This window comes from Vicugna pacos, chromosome 3 (genome assembly GCF_048564905.1).
Source record: "Vicugna pacos chromosome 3, VicPac4, whole genome shotgun sequence".
NCBI classification, from domain to species: Eukaryota; Metazoa; Chordata; class Mammalia; order Artiodactyla; family Camelidae; genus Vicugna; species Vicugna pacos.
In genome coordinates, this window is record NC_132989.1 from 41,485,059 (window position 1) to 41,498,867 (window position 13,809).

The 13,809-nt window shown below is 40.4% G+C and overlaps 1 protein-coding gene and 1 pseudogene across 1 annotated transcript in view; one reads left to right on the forward strand and one right to left on the reverse strand.

Moving 5' to 3' along the window:
- The window catches only part of CCDC112 (coiled-coil domain containing 112), a 137,229-nt gene that overhangs the window by 25,294 nt on the left and 98,126 nt on the right, over nucleotides 1-13,809 (forward strand). Inside the window, exons 3-5 of the mRNA XM_072958067.1 lie at nucleotides 3,478-3,590; nucleotides 9,266-9,828; nucleotides 11,020-11,091. The gene's annotated coding sequence lies outside the window, so the exon portion shown is untranslated. The remainder of the gene's footprint in view (nucleotides 1-3,477; nucleotides 3,591-9,265; nucleotides 9,829-11,019; nucleotides 11,092-13,809) is intronic.
- LOC102529744 (GTP:AMP phosphotransferase AK3, mitochondrial pseudogene) lies at nucleotides 8,086-9,583 on the reverse strand (annotated as a pseudogene).

The following is a 13,809-nucleotide window of genomic DNA, read 5'->3' on the forward strand; positions in this document are numbered from 1 at the left end:
GGGGCTTACTCTAGAGTGTTTGGGTTTCTTGTGTTCTCCCAAGTATTGGGGTTGAAAAGAAATTGGGACTAGAAAATACATACATACTCTTAGAGATATTCTGCAGGCCTGGATGGATTCTTGATCTAGGATTTCCCTTAGAAAGGTAAAATAATTCAAAAGTTTTCCTAGGGGCTTTATAAGTCCTCCCTCTAGGGAGCCAGCCTAATTTATTTATTTTTGTCCCATTATTGCCTCTGTTTACAAATTTTCAGAGCAGTGAGTAAATGGAGAGCTGGACCCACAGTCAGGATTCCTGCCCCTAAATCAGGGGTGCTGGTCTCTGCTCTGCTGTGGGTGGGCAGAAGGAGCAGTAAAGAACATTTGGGCCACCTTCCAGAATTGGGATGTGTGAAAAGAAATCTCTGCAAGACTGAGAAATGTTGTCTTTCACAACACACAGATTGAGTGGCGTCTACAGAGGCATGGAAAATGCTGGATCAGAACACAAATGATGTGAACGGACCAAGCCAGCAGAGAAAAATGTAGCACTCCCAGCCCCTTTCACCATTTCTGAACGTGAGGACTGCGTGAAGACAAGTAGCTCGCCTTGGAAACTGACAACAGCCCCCTTTTTTTTTTCTTACGGGGAAGAGAATATTCTAGAACTCTCCCTACAGGAAAGGCCATCAGGCATAGACCTATTTCCAAAGAAACATTATTAGTTAGGAGTGGTAGAGTTTAGAAATGTGAAGAAAGAAGAGAAAAGAGTCAATCTTGGCCATAGGAAAAGCTCAGGTGATGGCTGGTATTCATCTGTTCTCAAAATCCAACTGGGAAGTAACTGGTGGGGAAGACGCCAGCCACAGGCCTGTCAGAGTTAGATTCCACCTCTAAGCATGCTGGGAAATCTTCACAGGGCTTCTGGTCATTTCTAACTCCTTTCACTGAGGAAGGTTCGGAAAATTCAGGTTAGACAAATCCTCTGCTTCCTTCTCAGTTCAAGAGCATGATCCAAAGAGGAAACAAAATCTGGAAATGTCAACAAAAGTTACTCAGTTTACCTCTCACCCCTACTTCTTCACCTACAACTTCTGGAAAGGGCCATCCTACCCACCATGTGACTGGACCAGGAATGACCCCTAACCAAGCCAGGAACCAATGAAATTACTCTCTAGAGACTCTGAGCTTGGAGACGTAAATAGAATTACCAACATGGTTAAGGAACATAAAGAAACAAATATGTGGAACATAAGCTGAGGCACCAGGGCAACCACTTGCTGCATGCAGGACCCTGAACCTAAGTGACACAAGCACTTCTCTGCTTTAGACCCACTGTTTCATGTGTGTGAACCCCCTCCCTCCCCAGGCATTGGAGCCTGTAACCCCCGAACTACAGTGAGAGAGCTCAGCTCTGGCTGTGGAGGGCTTCAGAGGGGCTCCGGTTCCTGCCCCTAGTGAGGTCTAGTTTGTTAGTCATCCTGAATTCCCAAGACTTTTTCATACCTAGAGTCAGCACTCTCCCTTCTCCCTGCTACCCCCACATAATACACAGCTTATCTGAGCAAATCTGAGTGGGTTTCAGAGCCAGCTGCCAAACAATTTCTGAGAATTAACCTGGCAAAGGAAAGATGCCAGGGGGAAGGGAACTTGACTGTGTGGCACTTCATTTCCATGCCATTGCCTTGAGCCCTTGGCCCCTCTAAAAAGGTCCTTCATACACCTCCTTGGCGGCCTCAGAACCCCTGTTAATGTGGACTCTTTCAGGCTTCATCCCACCCACAGCATCTGGGCATAGCTAACTATATCATAGGAGACATCAAGCTATAAATGATTTACTTTTTTTTTTTGGTCCCCACATTCTTGCTCAAGTTGTCAACTTGTATACTTAGGAGGTAATTTTAAATGCTTGTTTATTTTTTGCTGAATTTTGGTGACCTCACTCATTGGGTCTGTTCATAGCTGCCAGGAGAGGAAAGGGTCCTCACCCTCGACACACAGAGACCTGGGTGTTTCCAGGCTCCTGCCCAAGGGAGTGGGTGTGCAGCCTGTTTTAAAGCCATCCTGCAGTACTTTGCTCTTTTCTGTGAGTCAGAGTCATGTGCTGTCTAAAATAGGTGGTGAGTGTGGGCAGGGCAGTCCAAACAGAATACAACTCTTCAGGTTTATTCCCAGGGAGAGTGTGACCCCCTCATCCACAGCCTCAGTGATGCTCTTTTTGGCTATGGCAAGGGTCGGAGTGAGCATGCAAACCCAGTGAGTTGACTGGTTCAGCTGGTGAACCACACTTACAGCTGCCTGCTGTGTCTTTAGGGAGATGGGGGCCAAGTGGAGTTTACCAGATATCTGGACATGAGGCAGGCACATACTTGTGGCTGGGGTTCTTCATAACCTGTACAGACCATGTGGTTCCCTAAGAATGCACAAGCTCACTAATGCAGCCCAAGACTGAGGCATGTTAGGGATTTTCACTCTTTTAGAAGATGTGTTTGGAGATGAAGAACCCCTCCCCCCCACACACTTGTATGAACATGTCCTCATGATGTTCACATGGACTTTTATCCTATAGCTCATGCTGATAGGGGACAAATGGCTAAGTTCTCAATCTACCCAAGGCCCTTAATGCTTAGATGGATGTTCAGCTTTAGATCATTGAAAGGATCATCACCTGACTGTCAGCATTTGCACGGGAGACTTGAGGAAGGAAGCTTTCTGACTTGAAAAGGCCATGTGGTGATTAGCAGACTCCAGGCACTCTGTAATGCATCAAAGCATGCAATGGACACCTTTTCTGCAGTGCAAAGAGAAGGAGAAGTAATTATTTAGAAACATTGCAAAATACCAGTGCAAGAAAAGCTAGGAACTTCCAAGGACTATGTGTGGCAAGTGCCTGTTGTGTCAGAGAAAACTTTTAGAGATTATTCTGTACAGGACGAGGAGGAAGGTTTGCTGGACTCATAAAAATACTTGCTTACCACCTGGTCTTGCCCTAGGCAGATATGTGGCAGAAGGTTTACCTTCAACTTCCCATTCTGTACAGTTTTCTTGACCTCTCTCCTGGTTCCCACATCCCACCTCGCCATCCATGCTGTAGGCAGCCATCACTCTCTCTGTCCTCTTATATCCCTCATTTTTATCCTAGAATGAGTATTAGTCACTGTGTAAGTCTTCTGAGATGATTTTAAGCCTTACTGTTAACTGTGAAGTAGAAGAATGTGTCCCCTCTTTTAGTGACCATCATTAGAAGACCAAGGGCCTGTGGGCAATAGGAGGGCTTTTGTACTTTCTTGAAACCACAGATCAAGGTTTCAGGCAAGCTCTGCTTAAGGCAAAGAAAATAGCATATTGACAGGAGACCAGAAGCATAAAGTCATCCAAACAGAAGGACAGTATCCTTGAAAGTGACTTAAATTGTTTTTAAGTATTGCTGCTTTTTGTTATTGTTATTTTTTGTTTGTTTTAATTCGGTTTTTTTTGTTTTGTTTTGTTTTGTTTCAGTTCGGTATTTTTGAGAACTTGACATTTCCCTTCCCCAGTGCCCAGAGCTGCAGGAGCATTGTCGGCTAGCACATGGCATCTTTTGGGTACTCGGGAGTCACTACAGCTTCCAGGTAAGATTTCAGCTCCTGAGAGCTGCATTTTGGGAAAATATTTTAAGTGACAAGGCAGCTAGTAACAAACTACAACTTCATTGAAAACTTTGCTATTAGACTGTAGTTGTTAGAGTCTGAATCTTACCTTGTCATTGCTTATAAAGTCTTCCTCTGAGCCCTAGCCCCCTATACATACAGGAGTGTCATCTGATTGCTTTATTGCTTAAGTTTATTTGCTTCTACAGCCATATCATGGAGATTAAGAAACGGAAGTTTCTAGGATTGTTAAACATTTTTTTTGATTCTTATTTTCTATTGAAGTGTAACTGATTTACAATGTTAGTTTCAGGTGTATAGCAAAACAATTCAGTTATTCATATGCATACTTTTTTTAAATTCTTTTCCATTATAGCTTGGTATAAGAAATTAAATATAATTCTCTGTGCTATACAATAGGTCCTTTTTTTTTTTTACTATTTTCTATACAGTAATATGTATCTATTAATCCAAAACTTCTAATCTACCCCTCTGCCACCTTTCCCCCTTGGTAACTACAGTTTGTTTTCTATGTCTGTGAGCCTATTTCTGGTTTATAAATAAAATCTGTATCTTTTTTTTTTTAGATTCCACATATAAGCAACATCACATACTTGTCTTTCTCTATCTTACTATGATAATCTCTAGGTCCACCCATGGTGCTACAAAGGGCATCATTTCATTCTTTTTATGGCTAGGTAATATTCCTGTGTGTGTGTGTGTGTGTGTGTGTGTGTGTACCACATCTTCTTTAGGATTATTAAACTTGATAGAGATTTTTAACCAATTCCCAAATGATTTATGAAGTGATCACATTTGGAGACACTGCATGCAATGTTTCCACCTGTTAGAGACTAATAAAAATGTTCATTCCAAATGGTAATGATGCCAGCAAGTGAGTCCTAGTGTTACTAGATGAAAATCCCATTAAGACTTCACTTGCTTCCAAGTGATTTATCTGGATCTCTTTACTTACTGAGTTAATGGTTCTTATCAATGTCCCAGTGCTCAAGGGATATAGGAGGCATTATTTTTCTTTTTTTATAAGAAGAAATAAAAGTACTGAGAAGGCAGAACTAGAGCTCACTCCCTCTGAGTGTGAGTCTGTTCCTTTTTCTCCTGTCACAAGTCCATCACTTCTCTTGCCAGTATTTTCTAATTTCTTTCTTAGTTCTAAAGATTTTCTTCTAATTTATTCCACCCTCAAATCTGACATCCTGCCACATAACCAGTTTCTCAGCCTCCTCCCAGAGTCTTTCCAGTCAACGTCTAACCTTACTTCCTCTTTGTTTCTTTCGCCCATGATTTCTTCACTTACCCATAATCAAAATTCAGTGGGTGTTTGCATCCATGGAACAGTGGCTCAGTGGGCTCTCTGATAAATTCCCAAGGCCTTACAGTTGGACAGTAGCCAAATTCTATATCCATGTGGCCTAATGCTCTCTTCTCTAAACACACATTCTGATTATCTACAAATAATCCTAACTGTTAGAGTCTTGTACCACCACCAGCAATTTTGAATATTTTTTCCAATCTCCTGACACGGTGAACATGTTCTCAGTTTGCTGAGAGTGGTGCTACCATGTTATGTTATTCAAAGTTCTCTTACACACAACCCCGATCTTCTTTTCTTCTTTCTAATACTTACTCCTCTTAATACTGCACTCTCTTTAAACTCATTTTCATTCTGCATACCTCATGTTTTACTATCTAGTACCCCTTGCTGGAGAAGGCATCACTGTAAATCTGGCCAGGTGGTCAGCCACGAAAAGTGTGCAAGGACCTCACAAGACCATGGGCCTGGGCCTGGATCACGGGCCTAGTTAGAGAATAAGGACATCCCACAATTGCACATAAAGATGTTCCCTTTTCAGTTTACATAAGTTTATGTCAGTTACTAATAGAAAATTTAACTGCTTTTTAGAGCAATTAATTGTGTTTTGGATTAGTTTATCTTCAGAATCCATTTAATTGCCTTTTTTCCCCAGATTTTCAGTTAGAACTAAACAAAAGCTATTGTAGACCAGAAAACATCAAACAAGTATTTTATTTTCTTCACAAGTCGGTTTCACAACCTTCATACTTGAAATGAGCATCATTAGCTGAGTTTAAATACAGTACAGATATCAGAGAACTTGACCCACTGGTCACAAAGAAAAGGTACTTATTTAAGTAAGCTGCTAAAACTCAGTAACAAGAATGACATTTGAAGTGGTGTTTGATAAATAACACAGATAAAATGAAAAATGTTAGTTATCCCTGGTGATGATTAATGATTAAATAATGATGAATATCCATTGCTTAAATATCTCCATGTATGGGAGAAAAAAAATATGACAAGGAGGTAGAGCCTTTTGTGATGAACATTCTAGCTGGTGAGACTGTCAGGTGGTTCTGAGTCTCTGCTGAAAACTGGAAGTCTGGCCCTCTCAGAAGAAGTCAGATGCACAACTTTAGGGTAGTGGTTTATAAAAGCCAGGGGGCTTTTAAAATACAACAAACATAGCAATGACCATGGCTCCCCACTCATGGTAATACAATCAAAATATCTGGGATGTCCAAGTTCTGTCTTAAAGCTCCCAGCTGATTCTACTGTGTGGCTATATTTGAAAGCCATAGCTCTAGGTTTAATGTCTTAGGTTTTTCGTGGATGGACAGGGAAATGTGGTTCCATTTCAGGGTGGTGGACTGAGTGTATCCTCCAGTTTCTTCATTCCTGCAACAAGGGCCTTAAAGGATGATCCTAAATAAGAAGTGAAACTGTCAGTGAACCAGAAACCAGGATAAATCCTAAAGTATGGGATGTAGACTGGGTTGATGCAAAACCAAAGCCTGATCTAAAATGGGCACTGAAGACTAGTGCCAAAGAGGTGAAGGAATACCAAGACTGCTCCATCCCCAAAGGTGGCAGACACCAGAAGCAGGAGGGTATCGAGAACAGTCAATACATGGGTCCTTGGGGCACTGCTGCAGGAGGGGCCAGTGACTCATCCTCCACTGATGCCCCTCTGTCTGCCCTTGAGTCAAAGAGCAGTGACAAAGTGACAGCCTCCAGGTAGGAGTCATGGCCAGGGAGCCCAAATTAGACAGGCATGGCCATGTGTCAGGAGGAGGGGAATGAGGCACCCAGACGTGAACACCCCAGAGAGATCTCACCCAGTGATTTTTCCTTCTTCACTGTTCCTGAGTATGGACTGGAGGACAATTTAGACCAGTGATCTCCCCAAGAAGCTGACACTCACTGACAGAGAATGAAATCTTAGGGAGAATCTCAACCATACAGATGACAGAGTCAGCATTACCACATGTACGAGGAAGACCTCATCATCTACAAAAGATGACAAACTCAACAAAATGGATGAACTAACAGGCAAGCAAGATAAATAATAGAGCCAGCAAAGCAGGAACTGAGAATAAGCCTAAGTAGATTTTTCTGATACATGGGTGAGTATAGAGCAGTCACAAACAAACCAGCTAGAAGAGGTCGCAGAGATTAAAATTTGGTCCTTATAATGAAAAACTGAATAAGCAGATGAAACTGATATTTTTCTGAAATTTAATTTTATTGTAATAGAGATTAATGTATGCCTTCTAACCTAGTGACTAGTGATAGTTCATAAGCTTAGTAGTTCACTTTTTTGAAATGCATATAACAGTATTCAGATAAGACATGATAGAAAGCATTTGGAAGAATGAAATGTTTTCTATAATCCTTTTAAAAGGCTTGGTCCTTTTTGAAAAATTGACCATGAGTGAAAAATATAATCAAAAGGAAGAAATATAAATCCCCTCCCCAATACATATGGTTTATGTATTTTAAGTGCCTGGAGTAAAATAGGCCAAATTTTTCAAAGGGAGTTAGTAATAGCTTGTACAAGGACTTGTTTCATTTGATTTAGCACCAACTAAAATAAGAGTAAATATACCATTTAATATGTAGTCTGGTTTCTCCTCCACCTCTCATTTTGCCCCTCTACTCCTACCAGATCACAGTACATGAGCATACATTCTCCTAACCCCACCTAAAGAATCTAAAATAATTATTTAAACATGGCTGCTCAGACCATGCACATTGGCAGGATTTTTTTTCCCCTTAAGACAGGTTGTTGGTGAATGGCAGCGGGTGTCAACTTTGATCAGGAATGAAGAACTCCACCTTCAACAAATGCAATTACTTTCCTGGTCCTTTCAAACTTGCAATATAAAGCCTTTTTATCGCTACATCCGTTTACTAATTATGACTGCTATTTTAGTCAAGGAAATTTCCCACCAGGCATGCCTGATCTATTTCCATTTCCTAATGACAAAGTAGTTGTATTCTATGTGGTGTCACGAGTTTTCATTTATTCATTCTTCTTTTTTTAATGCTTTGATTTGTTACTCATCAAGGCATATCGATCAAAAAGAGAACTGGCAAGTAGATCCTAAAGCACACATTTCTTAACATGAGTAACATCTGAAAACGTAAGACGTGAAATACATTTTCCATTAAAAAAATTCATTTAATTTTGGTGCTTATTCAAGAGCTTACATTATGATGTCAGTTTCTAACATAAGTTATATCCCTCAGTGAACCTGTATTTTCAAAAGGAAACAGGTCACATCAAAGTAATATTTTCCTAAGTGTTATATGATACATTTTTATAGCACATTGAAAATTCTGAATAAAGTGAAGGTATGTTTAACAATAAAATTAATATAGCTTATACGGCCCCCTTATAGGTTTCCTAGTTTAAAGGAAGCAATAAATTTGCTTTCTGCAACCCATCTGTAAATCCAGTTATTTTTATCTGGAATTTTATAGTGATAGCATCTCACAAAACCAAGTCCCCTGTGACAGAAATGTCTTTTTTGGCATCTGGCTATGCAAAAGCTTCTGATGAGAAACTTTCTCCAAATTAGTATAATGTAACCTTTTACTTTTTCAGAAATGTCTGAAACCTTACCACTTATTCTTACCGAGCAAAAGTTAGATTACTATCCATTGCTTTAATTTTGGTCTAAAAGAATTTTTTAAAGTTTAGACACCTCTAATGTTTTTGAATTGCACAGGTATAGAAGATAGGTGTATAAAACACATTAGACACCTTCAAAAGACAAATATTAGTATCAAATATCCTTATTCTTGGCATATCCTTAATATCCAGGAAAAAATCCATTAAAATAAAACAAAAATAACTTTCAAAGAATTCATACACGGTGGAGTCATAGAACAGGGAACTTCTAAATGAAAGAAAGAGATTCTACTCTTACTGCTAATCACAAGCATTTTTCCTCATGAGTGATTGAGTTTTTTGGTGTATTTGTGGAACTTTTGTTTGCAAGAAGGCATGTATATAGGGCCAGATCTTGTTGGTTTCTGTTACAGAAAATGTTTCCAACACTCCCTTTTTCTGGTAATATTTCAGGACTGGTTTTGTTTGGTCTTCGTAAGTCTTCAGTCTCTTGATAAGTGTCTCTGGTTTATCATCCACACGCTTAGTGAGAAGCTCTCCCGTCACATCATCCACACTGACCAACCGCTTTGGGAGGGTTAAATTCGAGGTTGTACACGCGGCCACTGGCTGGATGAATCCAGGGAACAGTGAGGCATTGATAGGTGACCTCAAAGGGCATGTTCAGGTCCATCATAACGTTTATCTGATAACTCTATTCAGGGCTTCAGCCTGTGAAAGTGTCCTGGGGAAACCACAGAGCAGCCATCTATACTGGGTGAAATTTTTCTGCTCCTGGAGGATCAGCTGAGTCATGACTTCGTCCGGGATGAGCTTTCCCTGATTCATGAAGACCTTGGCCAGCACACCAATTTCAGTGTCCATGAACATGTTGTCTCAGAGCAAGTCCCCGCTGGAGAACTTCTCAGCTGGAAGTACCTGATAATGCACAATGCCAGGGTGGACTTGCCCAAGCCCGGGGCTCCCAGGATCACTGCACGCAGGAGCTGCCCACACGCCCCCATGGCTGCTGCGCGAGGCCATGCGGACAGTTGGCGCCGCCCCTGCCCACCCAACACCCACTGTTCGACCCTGGCTGCGCCTGCGCACGCACTCCTGGGCGCTGAGGCCCCGAGGCTGGCGGCACCGCGAGGATACACCGAGAGGCTGCAACCTACGGCGGAAATGTGTATTTAAAAATGAGCACAGTGAAAGAGCACATTCTTCAGCTGAAAGATTGGGCCAAGGCATTCTCCCACGTTGCAGTATAAAAGGCTGAGGAGATGGTAAGTATGAAAGGAAAATTAAGAAACAAAGTGTAGATTCAAAAGTTCCACCATTCACAGGAGGAAGAAGAGGGAGGATTATTTAAAGAAATAATTAAAGACTAGAGAAGAATTTCCCAGAATTAAAGAAGGTATAAGCCGCAGGAATAGACAGTGGAACCGTCCAGAATATCCAGAAGCAAATGTTGGTTAATGTGAGGCGGAAAGCCCCATAAAAAGACCAGCAGGACCCCTAGGCAGGGCCTGCTCTCCTCCCAGCACCGTCCAGTTCCCTGGCCCAGAGGCTCTCACTTTTTGCTTCTAAAGTGGCTAACTTACACCTAGAATTCTATTGGTTCCCTGAGCTCACTTCTGATTGGTTATTTCCTTTACTCCTGATTGGTTATTACTCTCACTTCTGATTGGTTATTACTCTCATTCCTGATTGGTCCACTTCCCTAACTTCTGATTGGTCCATTTGTAGTACATTTGCATGGAGCTCACTCCTGATTGGTCTATTTCTACAAAGCTTGTTCCTGGTTGGTCAACTTCTGTTATACTTTATTTACAAATGATGTTGCAAAGTGTTAAACTGGCAGCCTATAAAAGGCCTGTGTAAACCTACAGACCACGCCAGAGCTTGAAGTGTTAAGTTCTCTGGGCCTGCTGGCGTAATAAACCTGAGTTCTCCAACTCTCTGAGTGCTGCTTGGTCTCTCGTGGGATCCAGGTTGCTATCACAACTGAGCTGTAACACCCAGCTGTAACTCATTTTTCCACATCAAATGAACTAAGTAGATTTTTCGTACTTCACTAGTAGGGTGTCCGCACAGTTAGCTTGGTAGGCAACTTGGCAATGGCTATTCATTTTTTTAAAAATTACTTATCAGTATCTTCTTTAGACAAAAACTCTCACGTGACAGGAAGGCACATGTGGGATGTTAATTGAAGCCTTGTTTACAACAGGAAAAAATTGTTGGCAATCTAAATGTTCACTAATGAGAGAATAGCTAAATGAGCCTTAGCCATACTAGGGAATATTATGCAGCAGCTGAAAAGACAGATTTCTGTGTGCTGACATGAAAAGATTTCTAAGACATTGCAAATGAAAAAGTTGCAAACTGATACAATTTATGTTTAAATATACCCATTAAGTGAACTGGGAAGCTGGATTTCCAGCACCAGAAAGACATGATTTGATTTTCGTTTTTAGGCCATTGCTGAATCCACAAGAATGGAAACAGGGGGAGCTGTTAGAAGGCTATTTCAACCGACCAACAAAGAGGTGAGAAAGTACTAATTTAATTTTAACTTCTTAATTATAAGTGAGACTGAGTATCTTTTCATTGATTTATGGACCATTTGCACTTTATTTCCCTGTAGAATTTTTACACTGACAATTACTTACTGATCACTCCCTTGGAAAAATACTTCAGGTTTAGTTTATTCGACAAGTGGTGAGCAGATCCTCAGCTTTGTCTTGGGTGGTCCAAGTGCATTGGCTTAATGCAGCATCAAAACTTGGTCTTTTGGGGCTACTGCTAATTAGGGGCTGCTGAGCCACCAATCCTGCATCCACTTCATTCTCTAGCCATTCTTGAGCCACTTCATTTCTGAAAAAGATCTGTAAAAATGATGTGAAGTATTGTTCTCATTCTACATACAAGAGAGAAAGCTATTTCCAGAACAAAGACCTTGGGAGTAGAAACCTAATTTCTGTATTTGTATTTTGTGGCAGCAGAGTAGAAGTGCTATTCTAATTTCTCAGACTTTTAAAAAGTGTTTCTGCTATTTTGGGTTTTTAAGTTAGTCATATAATCTCTTTTATTGTTGCTGTATTCAAAACAGTTATACTGAATACATAAGATGATTCAAAAGGTATGTGGATGTTTAATAGCAATTTAGCCCATATCCTCCAGCAAAGGAAAAAAAAATCTTATAATTTGAAACAGCATTTTGCATGATACTAATTGCTTTGCATAATAAAGCAGCACACTATGACTGTCTTTTAGGATAGCTAATTATATACACAAAAACCCATCCTGCCAAAGCCGTTCTATCCTACTGGATAGATTTAGACTTCTAGTATATTCAACCTTTAATTGAGATGTCTAATTTGGTACCAGACTCTGATCCTGGAATATCCCAGAGAGAGTATCTGCGGAGAGTGGGTGGAGTTCACTTGGCTGTAGGTATGAGTGGGAGAGGCTGCTGGTACGTGTCAGACTCTAAAGCACCCTGAGTCACTTGTGGTTCCTGAGATGACATTGCCCCTTCTTCCTTTTCCAGACTGATGTCGAATAAGCCATTTGAGACAAAGGGTTATAAAACTTAGTCTTTTATTTAAGAGTAATTGATTTGATTTGATGAATACTTGCTAGGAACTTTACTGTGCCTTTTGGGTAGTTATAGATTGCCTTAACTATAAGTGATATTCGTTGCCATTAATGAATGATTTGAAAACAGATCATTCTTTTTCTGGGGGGTGGGGGGTAATTAGGTTTATTCATTTAGTTAGTTATTTTAATAGAGATACTGAGGATTGAACCCAGGACCTCTTCTATGCTAAGTTTATCACTGAACTATACCCTCCCTGACTAAAACTTATTCTTACTAGCATCTGATAAGAGAGTCTTTGACCAAATACATACAAACCAGTAGTAGCCAAGTAATATCAGACAATACATTTGACTTCATTTAGCAAAAAGCATCCAGTGCCAATCAGATGTGATTGTGGAAGTGTATGTAGGCTTTCTAGGTATTTTTCACAGTAGTGGAAGCCAGATGGCAATAGCAGTAAAAGAAAAACAGCAGGGGCTCCTCCAATCATGCCTGTTTTTACAGTACTAATCATTTTGGGGTTGAAATTTCCAAGAAAACTTACTGTCGATTTTCTAAGGAGAGTTATCAGTTTAGGGCGTCCAAGGAGACGGTAGTTAAAAGCCCCAAGGAGGTTAAGAGGCTGCATAATCATTCATTCATTGATCCAACAAACTTTAACTGAACATTTATCTGTGTGACTAGTTGTTCTTAGCACAGAGGATGCAACCCCTGAGTGTCTGTGCTTGTGACGAGACCTTGCAGTGGGTAGTGTGGGCCAGTGTCTCCCAAGATGTGACAACTGCTTCTCTAGGGAATGTGAGATGATGTTATGTTTTTGCAAAAGAACATTCCCTTCTCCCACCTCTGGGTTTGCTAATTGTATTTTATTTTATTTTAAAATTATTTTATTATGAAAATTTCGAAGATATGTAAAATTAGAGAATGGTGCAGCCCCGTGTAACTCATAATCTAGTTTCAACAATGATCGACATTTTGCTAATCTTGTTCCATCTTATGTTTTTTTCTGAGTATTTCAAATAACTACACTTTAAAACCATAATAAAGAGAAAGTATAGCTAGGCCATCCAACCTAATACTTCACAGTATTCTTGCTTGGGACAAAACTAAACTATAAATTTGTTTTAAAACTGCTGCACAGATAGGGCAAAGTTCAACAAGGGAGAACATGAATGACTCAAGTTTATGAACTGTTGTTAGAGGCAACAACAGATTGAGAGGAAGTAGTAAACATTCCACCTTCATCTTCCCTCCCTCAGTGAGGTTAGCATGGTTAGAAGCAATTCCTTGTTTTATAGGAAATGCTTAGCACTGTGTGTAATGCTTAATAAGCACCTACAAAAGAGAAGCTAATACTGTGTTTGGGAGGCATATTTGATTCCTGAGAACTGATACTGGCTCACATTTATTGAGCACTAACTGTGTACAGACACTGTGGTGGGAGATTCATATATACTATCTCATTTTCTCTTCACAGCCACCCTATGAGTAGATGTTATCTCCATTTTTTTGGAATTAAAAATCGAGGCTCAGAAAAATTAAGTAACTAGGGTAACAAAGTTGTTAAGTGGTAGGACTAGGACTTTAATTGAAAGCCTCTCTTCCTCTAAAATCCATCTTGGTTTTCTGCCCAGTTCTCAGGATAGCCAGGGCCTACACCCTG